The sequence below is a fragment of the Humulus lupulus genome, chromosome 6 (assembly GCF_963169125.1).
Source record: "Humulus lupulus chromosome 6, drHumLupu1.1, whole genome shotgun sequence".
NCBI lineage: Eukaryota > Viridiplantae > Streptophyta > Magnoliopsida > Rosales > Cannabaceae > Humulus > Humulus lupulus.
In genome coordinates this window covers 152975876-152997000 of record NC_084798.1, presented here as the reverse complement: position 1 = coordinate 152997000, position 21125 = coordinate 152975876, and the positions used below count along the sequence as shown (strand labels likewise).

The 21125-nt window shown below is 39.0% G+C and overlaps 1 non-coding gene across 1 annotated transcript; it reads right to left on the bottom strand.

The window, feature by feature from the left end:
• Positions 1-893: 893 nt before the first annotated feature.
• On the bottom strand, positions 894-1000 carry LOC133787379 (small nucleolar RNA R71). The gene has a single exon (XR_009872405.1). It is a non-coding gene; the product is annotated as a small nucleolar RNA R71 (small nucleolar RNA).
• Positions 1001-21125: the final 20125 nt, after the last annotated feature.

Below are 21125 nucleotides of genomic sequence, written 5' to 3'. Positions count from 1 at the left end.
GAAGGTATGGTGGCACTACCTTTATGGGGAGAAGTGTGAGATGTACACTAACCACAAGAGCTCAAATTATTTCTTTACCCAACAGGATCTAAATTTTGATTGCCAAATAGAAATTAAAAGAACACTTAGTGGTAATTGGAAAATAGTCTTCGTGGGAACGATACTCTACTTATCATATATATTACTTGAATCGATTGTCTGCACTTGCGTATATATATTTTTTCGCGATCAAGTTTTTGGCACCGTTGCCGGGGACTTAATTTCCAATATCAAAGTTAATTGTTGTTTGTTCTAATATGGTTTTTTCTTTATTGTTTTACATTTACTCGAATCAAGGCTGTATTGTGTTTTAGGAATTGTTGGTATATCCGAGGAAGTAGACAAAAGGAAATCATAGCAATAGATCTTGAAATTTAGAGAACGTGCAAAAAGAATCAAAAGATAAAGAAACGGTTGGATTTTACCATGGCTGAGAACGCAAATAATGTTGTCAACAATGCAAATATGGGTAATGCAACTTAAGTCAATCCGCCATTAAGAAACTATGCACTCCCTACTGTTACAGGGATACATTCAAGCATTTTTCCTCCAACTATTGAGGAAAATAATTTTGAGATAAAACCCTCAATTATTTAGATGGTGTGGAACTATGTACAATTTGGGGGGTTACCAAATGAGGATCCAAATCTCCATATCACAAACTTTTTAGAGTTGTGTGTAGCATTAAAAATGAATGGGATGAGTAATGACGCTGTAAGATTGACATTATTCCCATTTTCACTAAGGGACAGAGCTAAGAGTTTGTTGAATTCATTGCAAGCCAACTCTATACTTACTGGGAAGATTTGGCTCAGAAATTCCTTGGCAAATATTTTCCTCCTACCAAGTCAGCCAGAATAAGAGGAGAGATTAATAACTTCCATCAACTGGATGGGGAGACTTTATATGAAGCATGGGAACGATTTAAAGAGTTGCAAAGGAAATGCTCACATCATGAAATAGAGAAGTGGCTGCTAGTTCATACTTTTTACAATGGTTTTGGGGGCAATACAAGGACAATTATAGATTTAGCATCAGAAGGAGCGTTTATGAGAAAAAGCGCTAATGAAGGATATGAATTATTGGAAGAGGTGGCCATGAATAACTATAATTGGCCTACTGCGTGTGAGAACAAGAAAGTGGCAGGAGTCTTAGAAGTATATCCAATTGTGCTATTGACCGCTCAAGTGGCATCTCTAACCAAGCAATTGCAACAGACTAATCTCACTGCACAAGAAATGCAAGTACAGAATGTCGTGAGTTGTGAGATTTGTGGGGGACCACATGCTTATGAACAATGCCCGAGCACAACTACTTGCTCAACTGATGTGAATAATATGTCTTTGGAACAAGCACAAGTTATTGATAATTTTTCAAGACCTGCACCCAACACTTATTCCAATTCATATACGCTTGCTTGGAAAAATCATCCTAATCTATCTGGGAAAAATAATCAAGGGTTGCAACCACAATATCCACAGTACCCACCTCAACAACCCTCTCATCAACCAACTTAAGGATTACATTCTAGACCATATTATGATCTAAACCCATGCCCATCTCATCCACCACCACACCATCTAATGAATCCACCAACAATTCATTCGGACCAATTAATTCAATTCATGACAGAGACAAGGTCTTCAATCAGGAGTTCGGAGACACAAATAGGTCAAATGGCTTAAATGTTTTCTAGTAGACAGCAAGGGAATTTTCCTTGTTCCATAGAGGTAAATCCTAAAGAACAATGTCAAGCTGTCACTTTGAGGAGTCGGACTAAGTATGATTGACCTACAGTGGATGATAAGGGGAAGACGAAAGATGATCAATATGTTACTAGTCCAATACAAGAAGAGGTCACTGAAGGCCTTCCAAAGACAGAAAAACCAAAATACACTGAGCCTACATCAAAGATTCCATATCCTCAACGGTTTCAAAAGGCTAACCTTGACAAACAATTCTCCAAATTCCTTGAAGTATTTAAGAAACTTTACATTCACATTCCTTTTGCAGAGGCTCTAGAACATTAATTAACACATCCCAGAGGTATTATAGAGGACATTCTAGTAAAGGTAGATAAGTTCATTTTCCCTGCAAATTTCATTGTTTTAGATAAAGAGGAAGATGAGGACGTGCCTATTATTTTGGGAAGACCAATTTTGGTCACGGGGCAAGCATTGATATATGTTCAGAAGGGAGAGTTAAGGCTTAAAGTACAAGGTGATGAGGTTATTTTTAATGCTTTGAAATATCCTTCAACCAGTGACAGTTGTTTTTGTGTTAGTGTATTGGAGGAACCAAGTAAAGGGGTCCAGTCTATTAAGGATCCACAGAAGTTGAGTTTGATTGCAAGTCCTGAAGAGTGTGCTGGTACTGAAGCCAGTGAGTATGTTAAGTGGTTGAATTAATCAGGGAAAATATATAAAAAGAAATATGAGGAATTAGGGCAAGTGCATGAGAGACCTCTCCCATCCATTGAGAAACCACCAGCTCTTGAGTTAAAAACCTTACCTGATCATCTTAAGTATGCTTGTTTGGGGAAGAATGATACTCTCCCAGTTATTATTTCAACTTCTTTATCTGTGACTGAAGAAGAGAAACTTGTTAGGGTATTATGGGCTCACAAATTAGCAATTGGATGGTCTTTGGTAGATAGTAAAGGTATTAGTCCTTCAACAGTGATGTACGTATATTAATGGAAGAGGATAGTAAACCTAGTATTGATGCTCAAAGGAGGCTCAATCCTTCAATGAAATAAGTTGTAAGGAAAGAAATCCTTAAATTGTTGGATGCAGGGGTAACTTAACCAATATATGACAGTACTTTAGTTAGTCTTGTCCAGGTAGTTCCAAAGAAGGGTGGCATGAGGTGGTTAAAAATAATAATAATGAACTTATTCCAACTCATACAGTGACGGGGTGGAGAATTTGTATTGATTTCCATAAGCTGAATAAGGCCACAAGGAAAGACCATTTTCCTTTACCTTTTGTAGATCAGATGCTAGATAGATTGGGAGGCCATCCTTATTGCTACTTTTTGGATGGATATTCGGGATACCATCAAATTCCTATAGCACCGGAGGATCAAGAAAAGACTACCTTCACATTCCCGTATGGAACATTTGCCTTTCGGAGGATCCCATTTGGGTTATGTTATGCTCCCGCCACCTTTCAAAGATTTATGATGTCTATCTTTTCAGACATGGTGGAAAAAGGTATTGAAATTTTTATGGATGACTTTTCAATCTTTGGACCCTCTTTTGATGGATGTTTGGCTAATTTGGAAAGGGTTCTAGAAAGATGTGAGAAGTCAAATTTAATATTAAACTTGGAGATTTGTCACTTTATGGTGACAGAAGGAATAGTCTTGGGCCACAAGATTTCACGCCATGGAATTGAGGTAGACAGGGCCAAGATTTCAACAATAGAAAATTTACCTCCTCTAGTGTCTATTAAAGGGGTTCGAAGTTTTCTGGGACATGTTAGATTTTATAGGAGGTTCATAAAGGACTTTTCAAAAAATTTGAAGCCCTCATATACTTTACTTATGAATGGTGCAGTATTCAACTTTGATTTTCATTGTTTAAGGGCGTTTAACACACTAAAGGGGAAATTGGTATCTGTTCCAATTGTTGTATCACCAAATTGAGAAATTCCTTTTGAATTAATGTGTGATGCTAGTGATTATGCAGTAGGAGCGGTTCTTGGACAGCGAGTTAACAAGGTGTGCAGAACAATTATTCTCCTAGTCGAACCTTGAATGATGCTAAATTAAATTATGCAACTACTGAGAAGGAATTACTTGCAATAGTCTTTGCATTTGACAAGTTTAGGTCGTATTTAATTGGTAATAAGGTGATTGTTTACACAGATCATTCAGCTATTAAGTACCTTATGACTAAAAAAGATGCTAAGCCTCGCCTGATTCGATGGGTCTTATTATTGCAAGAGTTTGATATGAAAATTTGTGATAAGAAAGGGACAGAAAATCTAGTTGTTGATCATTTATCTAGATTGGAAAAAGAAGAAAAGTATAATGTGAAAGAGGAGCCAATTGATGACAATTTTCCAGATGAACAATTATTTTCGATTGAATGTGAAGAGAAGATACCATGGTTTGTAGATTATGTCAACTATTTGGTAGCTAAAGTTGTGCCTCCGGACATGTCAAGCATTAACTAAAAAAGTTCTATTCGGAAGTCAAGCATTATTATTGGGATGAGCCCATTATTTTTCGTCATTGTGCTGATAAGTGATTAGAAGATATGTCCTTAAAGAGGAAATGATTTCCATACTTACTCACTGCCATACTTTACACTCTGGTGATCACTTTGGAGGAACAAGGACATCAGCAAAAGTTTTGCAATGTGGGTTTTATTGGCCTATGTTATTTAAAGATACTAATGCCTTTGTTAAGAGATGTGATCATTGCCAAAGGACCAGTAATATATCCAGAAGAGATCATATGCCAATGAATGGAATTCTGGAGGTTGAGCTATTTTATGTGTGGGGAATAGATTTTATGGGACCTTTCCCATCATCCTATAATAATAAGTATGTTTTTCTAGCAGTAGACTATGTTTCTAAATGAGTGGAAGTTGTAGCAACTTCTACTTGTGATGGAAAGGAGGTACTTAAATTTCTTCCTAAGAATATTTTTACGCAGTTTGGTACTCCAAGAGCCATTATTAGTGACAAAGGCAATCATTTCTGTAATAAATCATTCACAGCTCTATGCGCTCGTTATGGAGTTCATCACAGAAAGACCCTGTTTTTATCATCCACTTGCTAATGGTCAAGCTGAAGTGTCAAACCGAGAAATTAAAAATATTTTAGAGAAAACTGTAAAATCATCAAGGAAAGATTGGTCGAAAAAGCTTGATAATTCACTGTGGGCTTATCGCACAGCTTTTAAGACTCTGATTGGTATGTCACCATATCGGTTGGTATTCAGGAAGGCATGTCATTTACCAATTGAACTTGAGCATCGAGCTTATTGGGCAATGAAAAAGTTGAATGTTAATTTATTTATGGTTGGGCAGAATAGGCTTCTAGAGTTGAATGAGCTCGATGAATTTCAAAACGAAGCTTATGAAAATGCAAATATTTATAAAGAAAAGTCTAAGGTTTTTCATGATAAAAGGATCATTAGAAAGGATTTCCAACCGGGAGATAAAGTTCTGTTATTTAATTCTAGATTAAAACTGTTTCTAGGTAAACTAAAATCTAGATTTTCGGGACCCTTCACAGTTGTGGTCTCATTACATTATGGAGCGGTTTAGATTCATAGTGAGAAAATAGGACATTTTTAAGTAAATGGCCAGAGGTTAAAGCATTATTTGGAAGCACTGGTGGAAAAGTGCAAACCAGTGATGGTTTTGGAACCCCTTTAAATGGGGTATTCAGCGTCCGAATAAATGACGTTAACGACAGCACTATAGGAGGCATTCCTATATTTAATTTTAGTTTTATTTTTAATTAGAGGAAAATTTTATTTGTGATTTTTAAATTTTATGTATTTTATTTAGTATAAAGTCTGTAAAAAAATCGTGGAAATCCTGAAAACAAAGTTGATTTTCAATTAGTCTTCAGGCCAAGTTGCGACTTGAACTAGCAAGTCGCGACATTACAAAAAGTCAGAGAGCACTTAAAAATTTGAAGGAGGGGTGGGTCGCGACTTGGGCTTATAAGTGGCGACCCTTGGCTAAAACAGAGAGCATTGGCGTTTAAAACTAGAGGCGGGCTGGGACTTGAAGAGTCTGAGTCGCAGTGCCTGGGAATGAATATTTTGAAACAAACTGATGCGGGCCGCGACTTTCCCTATCTGGGTCGCGGCGCACCTATGCTAGACAGAGGCAACCTAGTTTTAAATCGTTTTTTTTTTAGTCATATCCCTCATTTTTCAATTCCTTTCATCCCAAACCAGATTTTCTTGTTAAAAAGCTCTCAATTTTTTTCCTCTATCCTTCTATTTCAAATTCCCTTAATCCATCTTCTTAATTTCTAATTCCTACTCCAAATTGATTTTTTTTTCTTTCTTTTGCCCTAACCCTAATTTTTGTTTCAATTGGTGCAAATTGAAGAATTGAAGGAGGATTCAAGAGTGGACAGTTTTTTAGATTTCAAGGTCTATAAGTTTTCTCTTTTTGAAGTTTTCATTGAAGTAAATTTCTACTAAGGGATTGCAATGGATTTTTGAACTGCTTGTTTGTATATTTAATGTCTTTGGGTGACATTTTTGGAAGTATTCAGTGAGGAAATTACAGAAAAGTAGAGGAAGTTCTGCCAAAATTTTTGTGTGATATTTTTGAGCAATTGTGCCAACACCTCAACATCCTGCACCCAACCAACCCAAACTCAGCCAATCCTGCCAACACCTCAACCAAATCTAGAGTTTGATCCGACGCGATTTTATTAACAAGGATGCCTATGATCACTATCAACGTTTATCTCAACGTCCAGTCATTCAAGAGCGCGGAATGGAATATCGAGAAGAACCGTACCCTCAAGAAATTTATAACATTATTAGGAATGAGATTCTACGCCGAGGTTGGCAACTTTTTGTGGATGATAAGATGCTAAAGGCCAATTTTTCACTAGTTTATGAATTTTACGCCAACTTTCCTGGGGCCGTTAATAAAAAGGTGTTTGTTAGAAAGGTTTCGGTTGAGTGTGCCATTGATAATATTGATTCCCTATATAGATTACCAATGTAGTCTCAAGAAGAAGATGAATACTATCAATTGGCGTATCATAGATAAGTTGATTGGACTCAGGTGGCAGAAACTTTAGGAATTCCTGGTGCTTCTTTTGTTATGTAGAATGGGGAGCCGAAACATTTACAGAGATATCAAATGAATTGTGTGGCCATAGCCTGGACTCTTTTTGTGAGGGCGCGACTTATGCCCAACACCCACTTGTCTGAGGTGGGGACTGATAGGTGTCTTCTGGTGTATGCAATTATGAAGGGACTCTCTATTGATATTGGTCGAGTTATTCGCCAAAGCATCAGGGATTTATGTAGATTGACTACTACTGCCAGGTTGGAGCACGGATCAATGATAACTGATCTGTGTGAAGTATGGGAGATACCTAAATATCTCAGTGATATTTATAGGAAGGCCATGGGGCCTATTTCTCGTTCTATTGTGAATAAATTTAATTCCCCATCCTTGGAGCCACCAGTATCGCTACCCAGGAATGTGAGAGTTGAAAGGGACAAAGAAGCGGCTGAGGAACCCATACCTGCCAATGATCAACCAGATGGATCGAGGGCAGCTGAGGAGGGGCAGAGAAAAGCATATCCTCAATATTTGGCACTTGAGGCTCCACCGGATCCGGACTTGGCCAGATTAGATTATATCATTCAGCAGAACCAGCATACTCACAATTATTTGGGAGAGCTTCATGATTTTCATAGAGCTCAGGTTGATAGACAGAATGAGCTAGTTTACCGATGGTCAAACCAAGAGGCGAACCGCTATTACTTTCCTCATCCACTACCACAACATCCTTTTCTAGATTCACCACCATTTTAGAAGTGATTTGCACCAAGTAAGTTTTCTTTCTTTAGTTATTTTTAAACATTGGAGACAATGTTTAGTTTAAGTTTGGGGGAGGGAGCTTATTTTTCTGTTGTGTTGTTTTTTGTGATTTGTTTAGTTTATGTTAGTGTTTAGAGTTTTGTTTTAGTGTGTTTAGTTCCAACATGAATGATGATTGACAACAAGTGTTGATGAGAATAAAGTGAATGTTATGAGTATAATTCAAAGAAAATGAAATCTAAAAACAAAATCTGTGTGCTTGATTTAACACTCCATTACTTCATTTTAGTTTAGATAACATTTGTTGAATATCTTGTCATAATGTTGAATTGATGTTTTTGGATATTGATTATGCTTGCTAAAATTTGTTAGTGGAATGATGAATGGAAAGTTAAAATTATTTTCTACAATTCTAGAACTTGCTTGCTTGTTATTTGAGGAGAAATAATATATCATGTATGCTTAGGAATATGATTTAGGCTATCATTTGGATCGTTTGAGCTTTTCTTGCCAACCTTAAATTACTTGATCCTTCGCTTGCCCCTTTTGAGCCTAATTTTGTTTCCTTTTTTTCTAAACCATCATTTTATGCTAATACTTTAAACTTGGTTATATATCCATCCCTAATATACTATGACCATATGATTGAGAAAGAAATTATGGGGATTGATGTGTAATAGGGTTTAATTGTGATTTTAGTGGGTTTAGAAAATGAAAAGTGAAAAAAAAAGAATTAGAGAGAGTATATATATTAAAATATATATATTTCAATACACTCCCAATATGAATATATAGAAAAATCAAGTTTGGGGGAGTGTAGTTATTATTGAAAAAATGAAAATATATACTCTCCAAAGAAAAAAAAAATAAGAAAGGGGATTATGGGATTGTATTATTATGAAAGTAAAGTTGGTGAGTTTTGGTCATGTGCTTATAGTAAAGTGAGCTTAAAAATTACGTTTTCATCTACCTTTACCTAAGCCATCAATACAAGCCTATAAAAGTCCTATTAATTCTTATGCATATCATGATTTATATTAGTAGAGAATTGCAAGTAAGTGAGCTTATGGAATTATTTGGTTGGAATGGATCGATTGGAAAGAAATTTGGTGAGCATAATTGATTTCGAATATGTTTATTTAATGATCATGATTTGATAATCCAAAATGTTAGTAGACAAACGTGTGTTGACAAAGTGTTTTGATCAATATTCTAGATTGAATAAATTATTGAGTAGTTTACTGAGAATTATATGACCAACAATTATGATTTTGAGGCATAATTGTTGTTGTTGGTATAATTCATGTTGTTAGAGTCTACGTTTGTTTGAGTCCTTTGTTCGAGGGCGAACAAAGAATAAGTTTGGGGTAGATAGATAACTTCATTTTAGTGTCATTTTAGAATGTGTTTCTGTGGTAATCTTGAGTCTTTATGTGTGTTTTGTACAAGATTACGCTTTTGTTTGTCTTTGTTGTAGGTTGGTGCGGTGAATCACGAGAAAAATGTAAAAATAAGTGAAAAGGGTGGGAAAACGATGATTTTTGTGGTTATTGGACTCAAAATGACGCTAAGGACGATTAATAGTCAATTTTGGATGAAGAGACGAGTTAAAAGAAGCAATTTGAGAAAAAATGGAATTAGAGCCGCGACTTGGGCTTACAAGTCGCGACTCTAAGGAAAATCAGGAACGCATGGATTATGGAGCCAATTAGAGCCGCGACTTGACCTTATAAGTCGCAAATAAAGGCGAAGTCAAAGGCTCAGCTAAGGAAAAAAATGGACACGGGTCGCGACTTGATGATGCTTGAGTCGCGGCGCCTGAGGACTTACACGAAATCAGAAAGGCTCAAAAATAGACACGGGCCATGACCTAGAGAAGGCCAAGTCGTGGCCCGCATATGAAAGACACAGCTCCTGTTATTTTTTTTTTACTATCAATTCGTATTTAGGGTTTAATTAAGTCATTAGGTCAGTTTTTAATTACATTTTTAGAGACTAATTTTCATTCTTAGGCTAGTTATTCTGCATTCTTATATATTTCTTTCTTCTTTAAGTTTGTGAATCTTATGTTTTTTAATTATTTTGTTAATTTAGTCATGTATGATATGAACTAAACAATTTTACCTAGGGTTTAATGTAGTCACTTGGATTTCTTTCTAATTTAATTATGATGTTCTATTGATTTTTCTTCTCTATTCTAATCCATATAATGTGTGTTTAATGCTAGTAAATACTTGATAAATATTTTCTTGATTTATAATTTTGATTCAAAATTCGAAAAATGAGAATTGAATATTGTAGTGTCCCAGAATTTTCAGTAGCAGTAGCAGTAGCAGTAGCAGTAGCAGTAGAAGTAGCAGTAGAAGTAGCAGTAGCAGTAGTGGCAGCAGTAGTAGTAGTAGTAGTAGTAGAAGTATAGTTTGTAGTATGTTAGTTTCCGTGGATATTGGTTCAAGCCGGGACTTAGTTGGAGACTCATAGCAACACTTGTAGGTTTTATAAGTTTAACCTATAGTTTAAGAATATTAATTATAACATAAGGTTTGATTAATATAGTTGATTATAGAGATGTCATTTATTATAACCTAGAGTTTAGATAGATCTAATAAGATGGTGACACTTTTCATATGCATGTTTATTAAGGATTTAACTATTTTGATGAATAGTTTAATTAAAAGAAAGATCTAGAAGCTCTAAAACCTTCAAGCAGCTGTTAGGATCGTATTATTACTCAGTCAAAGTTGTTTATTCAATTCAAAGTATCCTAAAAAAGTGCAAATACGTGTTTGATATATCAACATATGCCGATATATCGCACCTATAGGGGCCGATATATTGCCTACGAAAGATACAGAAAACACATCGACTTCGCGTGAACGATCGAACAGAGGCTCGGGAACATAGCGGAGGTGATATATCGCCTATAGGGGGCGACATATCGGCCCCACCCTTGCATTTTTGAACTTCGTGGAATCTGAGCTTGAAACATCCCTTAACCTCTTGGACCTGCCTTTGAACGATTTTGACCAAGTTCTGGGTGTCTGTTGAATGAAAATTCAAATCTTTTTCATTTTATATTCATTTATTTATTCAAATTAAAAGGGGTTAGTTTCACTCCTTGAACTCTATAAATAGGACCTAGTACTCAGCCATTTTCTTCATTCTTCCAGAAGTCTTCAGAGCCTCCAAGTTGCTAAGGTTACTATAGAGAGAAACACTTGGGTTTTGGGTTAAAAGCTTTATCATTCTAAGCTTTTCTAAACACTTGGAAAGTTAGATATAGTGAGATTTCTTTATCGAGGTTAGATCAAGTCATAGATTATTAAAGGAATTTATGTTCTTAAGTTCGGTTCTTCATAGTTCTTTAGTTCTTTTATTCTATTTTCATTCAGATCCTAACTCTTTGTTATGATTCTTTGTTAGGTGTTTAAGTTCCTTGAACTTAAGGTTTCTTTTTGGTAAGTTTCTTCTTGATGATTTGGTTCTCTCCTTTTTCATCTCTTTTCTTTAGAAACTCACCATTCTTACTATTGGTTTTAGGAGTGTTCCAAATCCCGGTTTATGGTAAGTAAAATAGGTTAGATTATATGTGCTTATGTGTTTATGTTATGATATGTTTTATGCTATGATATGTATAAATACGTTTTATAGTCACTTGGGGCTTATATTTGCTTAGCTAGCAAACCCCAATATTTTGCTTGGGGCTTATAGTTGCTTAGCTAGCAAACCCCAATATTTTTTATGTCGCTTGGGGCTTATAGTTGCTTAGATAGCAAACCCCAAGAATTTTTATCATTTTCATGGTTTAAAGTTATGATTTACCATACCTCGATTTGTAGACAGAGGACCTAGATGGGTTATCATATACTACCATGTTATCTAACCTACCTCGATTAGTAGACAGAGGACCTAGATGGTATTATCACATGCCATGTTAATGAGTTAATGGCCATTAATATTGTAGTCTTATATGATATACGTTTTTATAGTCATATGTTTTATAGTCTTATGTTTATGATTTATGATTTATGTTGTTAGTAGATTTTCCTTGCTGGGCATTAGGCTCATTCCTTTATTTTTAGAATGATGCAGGAAAATGAATATGGAAGGCAGGAAGGATTCGTGGCAGCTTGGCATATGTGTTGAGGATGAATGGATTCAATGGACTGTGTGATGATCGAGGATGACGTTTTTTTAGTCTTTTAAATTATGTTTTGATGTACTTCTGCATTTAGTATTTAAACAATTAAAGTTTATGTTTTATGTTTTATAAACAATGGGATCCCATACCATACCATATCATATCACATTTTATTTTATATTATTTTGTATTGGTACAATATTTTTGGGTTTTAAATAAAGTTATGTTATTTATGATGTATGCTTCCCAAAATAGTAGCTATGTCTAGTACTTTTAATGGTCCAAGGTCTTAGAAATAGTTGGGTCATTACAAATATGTTATCATTATATAGACATAGGTTGCATATTTGACGAAATACATGTATGAATTGTGTAGTAATTAGGTTTCCATGCTTAATGCAATTTATATGTTTAAGTTTATCACAGAGATGTAGAAAAGCTGGATATAGGTTGAGATCTTATATCTTGAAAAAGAATAGGAATCAAATTATGTTAACCTACTATTATAATAGGAAGAAAGAAATTTAAAATTGATTAATAAAATTAGTAGAATGACAAGTTGATGAAATTAACACCCTAGGTCTTCTTAATAGTGATTTAAATCTTTTCATTAGTGATTCTAGTTCTTAGTTTTCTTTTATAATTTTAAAATTAAATTCATTCATCTAAATTTTGATTTCCAAATAGAAATTAAAAGAAAAATTAGTGGTAATTGGAAAATAGTCTTCGTGGGAACGATACTCTACTTAAAATATATATTACTAGAATCGATTGCATGCACTTGAGTATATATATTTTTTCATGATCAGCGGGGTTGTGCCGCGGCCCTCATGAACTCAGAGGGGTTGGGGGTTCCTCTGAACCGCCTTGGCGGCACAGTGCCTGGTAGGCTGCATCACGGCGCGTGTCTTGTTCCATAATGGTTTTGGGCTTTCTTCCTAGAGGCGTGGGTCACGACTCTAATTGGGAAAAATTTCCAAAACAAGTTTTGGGTAATGGGAACCCAATCCTAAGGGCTCGGGAACAATTCCTGTAGCATCCCAAATTTGCTAATAAGGCTTAGGGCCTTTATTAGCGTGCCTGGAGGGCAATAAATGGTTTATTATGTAAATGTGTGAATTTGATGAGTATGTGATTAGAAATGCATGTTTAGGTGAATTAAATATGCATGTGGGCCCCGTTTGGTTATTAGGGGCATGTTTGCAATTTTATCCCGTTGAGGGCATAAATGTAATAATTGTGAATATTGTGATATATTTGTGTTGCATGATCCGAGACAGTCCTAGGGAGCAGTTTAGCTAGAAAGTCACAACAGGGTTGAATACCCAACTCGGGGCGAATCGAGGGGTATTTCAGGAATTAGCCATTTTATGGGGTTATCGGGTTATGAATATAAATATTTGGAGATATATTTGAAGTTAGAACGTTTAGGAGGGAATAACAGGGAAATTTACCATTTTTCCCTTGGGGACGTTTTTGGTACCCCGAGCCTTTGAGGTAATCTTAAAGACTTAAGTTAGGAAAAACAAACTAAGGAAGTATTCAAAAGCTAAGGGAAACCGACCCAAACCTCTTCTCTCTCTCTTTTTTCTCTAAGCCATACCAAGGGGAACTTTGAAAATCAAGCTCAAAATTGGAGCTCTAAACTTGGGGATTAGCTTAGTTTCAATTTGTGGATTCAAGCAGAGGCTAAGGTAAGCTTTAAACTGTGATTTTAGCTAATTAATTATGTGAGTATTGGCTGGGTTTTTAGTTCTCTTGAGGTTTTGAAGTTGGAAATTGGAATTGGGATATGATGAGTTTTAAAGCTAGATTTTGTTAGGTTTTGTTGCTGAGACTATTCTAGGACTTTTGTGATAAATGAATTGGAATGTTAGGTTGATTTTGGGGTAAATTGGCTTTGTTTTGGTGGTAAAAAAGGAGGATTTTTCCGGGTTCGAAGGGTCGAGCCGCGGCATTGTTCTTGCTGAGTTGGGACCCTCTAGAACATTAGGGAGGCCAGGAAGAAGGGCGAATCGCGACACACCCTAGCTTGGGTCGCGGCGCGCCTGAGGTGTTTTTGGGGGTTGGCTTCTAGTTGAGGCGGGCCACGGCATAGGATCATGGGGCCGCGATGCTTAGTGTGTTTTTGGACTCCAAGGAGGCTTTAGGCTCAGGAATTCAAAAGTTAAGGCTCAGGATGGATTTTATCTCTCAGATTGATAGAATTCAAGGTCTCGATAGATGTTGTTATTTAATCACTCAGATTATGACCCAAAGTTATTTAATGGATTAGAACTTGATGGATGGATTTTGTTGATTCGTTGTGACTATGTTTTTAGCGAGCCTCGAACTAGGAGATTGTGCTCAGGATATCGGTGCTCGGAAAGCTCAGGACACAGGTAAGAAAACTGTTGTACCCGTAGAGCAGGGCGAGGCCCTATAGTTTGTGTTGCAGGGCACGACCCTATATTATTGTGTTGAAGGGCATAGCCCCCATTGATTATTTTTATATGTGTTTAAGTATTTTTTTTAATTATGATATGTGTGCATATATGCGAATGAACGGCAAGAGCCAAGAACGGCAAGGGCCGGGAACGGCAAAGGCCGAGAACGGCAAGGCTGAGTACGGCAAGGGGCCGGGAGCAGCGTTAAGCACGCGGAGAGTGAGTTGCTAGGGTGAGACCCCTAAAGGATACCTGGGATATCCCCACAGTGTAGACTGCGAATCCATGGCCTGGTAAAACGCCTGGGATGGCATGGTCGTATGTGTTTAGCCTGTTGGCGGTTTTGTTATGTGTTAATTAATGGTTATGCATATGTTATTTGCTTGTATGGAATTATCTTGTTGGGCTTCAGCTCACGGGTGCTCTATGGTGCCGGTAAGGGCAAGGGGAAATTCGACCAACCATGAGTATGGAGAGCATGATGTGACGTGTACATGTTTGGCCTGCCTGGCTGCCACGGCCAGGGGTATTTTCAGGAGATGCTTTTACTAAACTTGATTTTGTTGTTTAGTCGACTCTAATTACATTTTTGAGTTGTAATTATTTCTAAACAGTATTTTGGAATCCAAAATGTATATTGCTTTATAATTTTCAATGGATGATTATTTTTCAAATTGTATGACTTTTATTACGGTTTAGCTACACTTTTAACCTTAAACCTTGATAAGCGAGTGAATTGCACATTTTAAACTCACTTAGTAACGACTCTAAGGAAGTAGGACGTTATAACTTGGTATCAGAGTGAGACAAGGTTTATGGTTCTTGGATATTGACCGATCATGTACGCTCGCTATCAATGACAAGCTCGACTCAGGGTTGGTTGGTAATGATTGACTTATATGCTTGAATATGTGCTTAGCTGCCCTGTTTGCCTACCTATTTTATATAGAGCATGATGAATGAGTTAACATATGCATGATCCAGGGCATGGCCCATTGAGTGTTATATGCTATATGTATGTTATGCGGATTGTTGTTATGCTTGGCTGATGTGAATTGGGAGGTGGTTTTGGATGTTGTTATCATGTATGATAAGCGGCGTCGTTGATTGCAGGCATATTGTTGAGATGCCTCGACAATCATAGAGGCTTTGCGGCAGTAGGGTTGAGGATGACATCCAGGGTCAGGACCCTCCACCTGCCCCACAAAATTGGCAAAAAATGTTTGCCGAAATGGAAGCGAGACTGCAACGAACTTAGGAAGAACTTCGATAGCTGAGGAAGCAGGCCCCTCCTCAGGTTGTTAGTTCAGCAGGCTGTGGCGTCAGTGCTGGTTCAGCCTGTTATGGAGAACAGGTGGGAACCTTTGTATGAGAGGTTCAAGAAGCAGCATCCTCCCACCTTCGAGGGTGGACCAGACCCACTGTGGGCAGAGTAGTGGATCAATATGATTTTCTCCATCCTGGATTTTATGAGGGTGGTAAGGAACGAGAGGGTAGCTTGTGCCAGCTACATGTTCATAGAAGATGCCCGCATCTGGTGGGATGTAGTGACTCAGAGGAGGAATGTGGCAGTTTTACTTGGGAAGAGTTCAGAAACATCTTCAATGAGAAATAGTACAGTGTAGCAGTCAGAGCTGCGAAGGGTGACGAGTTCATCATCCTGACTAAGAACTGGTTGACAGTTACTGAGTATGCTTTGAGATTTGACCAGTTGGCAAAGTTTGCATCGGATTTGGTGCCGACTGATGCAGCAAGAAGGGATAGATTTGTACGGGGGTTGAATGTTATGATCGCCCGTGATGTGAAGATTACTTTGGATCCAGAGACTACTACTTATGCCCAGGTGGTGGACAAGGCCCTTACAGCTGAGGGGGTCGAGGATCAGATATGGAGAGAGTGCGCTGTAAGGTGCAATGCTAGGAGGACGGTGCCTCCTTTTATTGTATCCAGTCAGGGGAGTGGCTCTAGTGAGCAGAAGAGAATGTCCCCAGATTCTTTTGTTCCTCCTAGCTTGGATAGGAGGGCACGGGGTGCTTTTGGCCGCTGTCAGGGCGAAGCTGATAACTGGAGGAGATTTCCAGTGTGTCCTCAGTGCAGACGACGACATCAAGGAGAGTGCATGATTAAGGCCTACTTTATCTATGGGGATGCCAATCATCTGAAGAAAGACTGCCCATAAGCCAGGAAAGAGGAGCCGAAGCAGGGCGCAGTCTCGCTCCTGCCAGAGTGTTCACCTTGACTCAGACTGAGGCGGAGGCTAGCCCCTCAATTGTGACCGGTCAGATTTCTAGTGCTGGTTCTTCCTATATTGCATTGATTGATTCGAGAGCTACTCATTCATTTGTGTCTGCTAGAGTGATAGATCAGCTGTGTAGACCTAATGGTTTGCATACTAGGGGTTTTCAGACTTTGTTGCTGGCTAGGGAAGTGGTAGTCTCTAGGAGATGGATTAAAGCATTGCCAGTAGAGATAGACGGTAGGGAGTTATCTGTTGATATGATTGAGCTAGTGATGAATGACTTCGATATGATCCTAGGAATGGATTAGTTATCGAAGTATGGGGCAACGATTGACTGCAAGCGTAAGATGGTGACTTTTGAACCAGAAGGGGGAGGTACCCCTTGTATTTGTGGGGGCAGTTAGTGGACCGCGGGTACCTATGATTTTAGCACAGAAGGCTAGAGACCTAATATTGGAAGGTTGCATAGGATTCCTAACAAACATTGTGGATACCTCTAGGGTTGTGTCGCTTGGACCAGGTGACACCAGATTGGTATGTGAGTTTCCAGATATATTTCCAGCAAACCTGCCAGGGTTGCTGCTGCAACAGGAGATTGAGTTTGTCATAGAGTTGGCGCCAAGGGCGAAGCCAGTATCTAGGACACCTTATAGGATGGCTCCGGCAGAGTTGAAGGAGTTGAAGATTCAGTTGCTGGAGTTACTGGATTTGGGGTTCATCAAACCGAGTTTCTCGCCATGGGGTGCTCTAGTGTTGTTTGTCAAGAAGAAGGATGGATCTCTTAGGATGTGTATTGACTACAGGGAGCTGAACAAGTTGACCATTAAGAATAAGTACCCACTGCCTAGGATTGACGATTTATTTGACCGGCTACAGGGAAAGACAGTGTTTTCCAAGATTGATCTCTGGTTAGGTTACCATCAGTTAAGGATCAAAGAAGAGGACATACCATAGACCGCTTTCCGAACGAGGTATGGACACTATGAATTTCTAGTTATGTTCTTTGGATTAACCAATGCCCCAGCAACTTTTATGGACATGATGAATAGGGTTTTCAAGGACTATCTGGACAAGTTTTGTGATTGTGTTTATCGACGACATTCTAGTGTACTCTCAGTCAGAGACAGAGCATGAGCAGCGTCTACATTTGGTATTTCAGCGGTTGAGGGAGCATAGGCTATATGCTAAGTTCAGCAAGTGCGAGTTTTGGCTACCGCAAGTCACATTTCTGGGCCATATTGTTAGTGAGGAGGGGATTCTGGTTGATCCATGTAAGGTTGAGGCAGTGAGAGATTAGCTAGATCGAACAACATTCCTGAAGTCAAGAGTTTCCTGGGGTTGGTAGGGTATTATCAGCGGTTTGTTGAGGGGTTCTCCAGGATAGCTACGCCATTGACGGAACCGACGAGGAAGAAGACTGAGTATGTATGGACAGACAGGTGTGAGCATAGTTTCAAGGAACTGAAGCGGTGACTAATCACCGCGCCAGTGTTGAGTGTGCCAACAGACAATGAGAAGTTCATGGTTTATTATGACGTTCCCAGACAGGGTTGAGGGTGTGTGCTGATGCAAGCTGGAAAGGTGATAGCCTATGCATCGAGACAGTTAAAGGAGTATGAGCAGAGATATCCCACGCATGATCTGGAATTGGCAGCGGTGGTATTCACACTAAAGGTTTGGAGACATTATCTGTATGGTGAGAAGTGCGAGATATACACCGACCATAAGAGTTTGAAGTACTTCTTTACTCAGAAGGATCTGAATATGCGCCAGTGATGGTGGATGGAACTGGTGAAGGATTATGATTGTGATATCCTATACCATCCTGGGAAGGCTAATGTAGTGGCTGATGCATTGAGTCGGAAGGGCCCAGGACATTTGTTTAGTTCGAGACAGATATCTGATAAGCTAGCTGAGGAGATGACTAGAGCGGGTATAGAGTTGGTGGTTGGTCAGTTAGCCAACATCAGTCTTCAGTCTACACTCCTTGAGGGGATCAAGGAGGCCCAGGGGAAGATTCCTAATTGAGAGGGCATAGAGAGAATGTCTTAGTTAGAATGGCTAAGGACTTCTCTATCTCGGAGATGGGGTTACTGAAGTACAAGGGTCAGATCTGTGTTCCGATGGATTCTGATATCCGGCGAGAGATCTTGGATGAATCACATACCACTCCCTATTCTTTACATTCGGGTACAACAAAGATGTACCAAGATTTGAGAGCCTTGTATTGGTGGTCGGGAATGAAGAGGGACGTGGTGAATTATGTGGCCAAATGTTTAACTTGTTGGCAGGTAAAAGGTGAACATCAGAGGCCAGCGGGGTTATTGCAGCCTCTAGGGATTCCATAGTGGAAGTGGGAAGATATCAACATGGAATTCATGGTTGGTTTGTTGAGGACCGTGGGACAGCATGACTCGGTGTGGGTGATTGTGGATACGTATACCAAATCCGCCCACTTTCTACCTATCAGGATGACTTATACTGTGGAGCAGTATTCTGAGTTATATGTGAAGGAAATAGTTCGACTTCATGGGGCTCCGAGGTCGATAGTATCCGATAGGGACCCCACCCTCACCTCCAAGTTTTGGGAGAGTCTGCAGAAGGCTATGGGCACACAGTTGCAGTTTAGTACCACTTATCATCCTCAGACAGATGGACAGTCTGAGAGGACGATTCAGATATTGGAAGATATGCTACGAGCTGGTGTGCTGGATTTTGGGGGATCTTGGAGTAAGTATCTCCCTTTGATTGAGTTCTCGTACAAAAACAGTTATCAGGCGACTATCGGAGTGGCTCCGTATGAAATGTTATATGGGAGGAAGTGCAAATCACTTATCCATTGGGATGAGACGGGTGAGAGGAGATATCTAGGTCCTGAGATGGTTCAAAGGACCAATGAGGCAATTGAAAAGATAAGAGCTCGAATGCTCGCCTCCTAGAGTCGCCAGAAGAGTTACTCAGACTTGAAACGTAGAAGCGTAGAGTTTCAAGTCGGTGACCATGTGTTCCTTAGGGTTTCACCTCTGAGAGGAGTGAAATGATTTGGTGTTCGGGGCAAGCTGAGCCCTAGGTTTGTTGGCCCCTTTGAGGTTCTAGAATGGGTTGGAGAGGTAGCTTATAGATTGGTGATGCCTCTAGCCTTATCAGGGGATCATGATGTTTTTCACGTGTCCATGCTCTAGAAGTATGTATCAGAGTCAATGCATGTTCTAAGTTATGAGAACTTAGAGCTAGACCAGGATTTTCCTTATGAGGAAAAGCTGGTTTAGATTCTCGACCGGAAGGATAAAGTCTTGCAGAGCAAGACCATCGCCTTGGTGACAGTGCTGTGGAGGAACAGTAAGGTTGAGGAGGCAGCGTGGGAACTTGAATCAGTTATGCAGGAGCAGTATCCTGAGTTGTTCAGGTAATTTCGAGGATGAAATTTCTGTAAGGAGAGGATAGTTGTAGTGTCCCAAATTTGCTAATAAGGCTTAGGGCCTTGATGAGCGTGTCTGGAGGGCAATAAGTGGTTTATTATGTTAATGTGTGAATTTGATGAGTATGTGATTAGAAATGCATGTTTAGGTGAATTAAATATGCATGTGGGCCCCGTTTGGTTATTAGGGGCATGTTTGTAATTTTAGCCCGTTAAGGGCATAAATGTAATAATTTTGAATATTGTGATATTGCACAATCTGCGACAATCCTAGGGAGCGGTTTAACTAGAAAGTCACAACTGGTTTGAATACCCCACTCGGGGTGAGTCGAGGGGTATTTCAGGCATTAGACGTTTTATGGGGTTATCGGGTTATGAAAATAAATATTTGGAGATATATTTGAAGTTAGAACGTTTAGGAGGGAATATCGGGGAAATTTACCATTTTGCCCTCGGGGACATTTTTGGTACCCCGAGCCTTTGAGGTAACCTTAGAGACTTAAGTTAGGAAAAAAAACTAATGAAGTATTCAGAAGCTAAGGGAAACCGACCCAAACCTCTTCTCTCTCTCTTTTTTCTCTAAGCCATACCAAGGGGAACTTTGAAGATCAAGCTAGGAATTGGAGCTCTAAGCTTGGGGATTAGCTCAGTTTCAATTTGTGGATTTAAGCAAAGGCTAAGGTAAGCTTTAAACTATGATTTTAGCTAATTAATTATGTGATTATTGGCTGGGTTTCTAGTTTTCTTGAGGTTTTGAAGTTGGAAATTGGAATTGGGATATGATGAGTTTAAAGCTAGATTTTGTTAGGTTTTGTTGCTGAGACTATTCTAGGACTTCTGTGATAAATGAATTGGATTGTTAGGTTGATTTCGGGGTAAATTGGCTTGGTTTTGGTGGTAAAAATGGAGGAATTTTCTGGGTTCAAAGGGTCAGGCTGCGGCATTGTTCTTGTTGAGTCGCGGCCCTCTAGAACATTAGGGAGGCCAGGAAGAAGGGCGGACCGCGGCACACCCTAGCTTGGGCCGCAGCACGCATGGGGTCTTTTTGGGGGTTGGCTTCTGGTTGAGGTGTGCCACAGCATTGGATCATGGGGCCATGACACTTAGTGTGTTTTTGAACTCCAATGAGGCTCGGGATGGATTTTATCACCCGGATTGACAGAATTCATGGTCCGGAGACTAGAATTATGACCCAAAATTATTTAATGGATTAGAACTTGATGGATGGATGTTGTTGATGCGTTGTGACTAGGCTTTTAGCGAGGCTCAGAGTAGGGGACTGTGCTCGGGATATCGGTGCTCGAAAAGCTCGAGACACA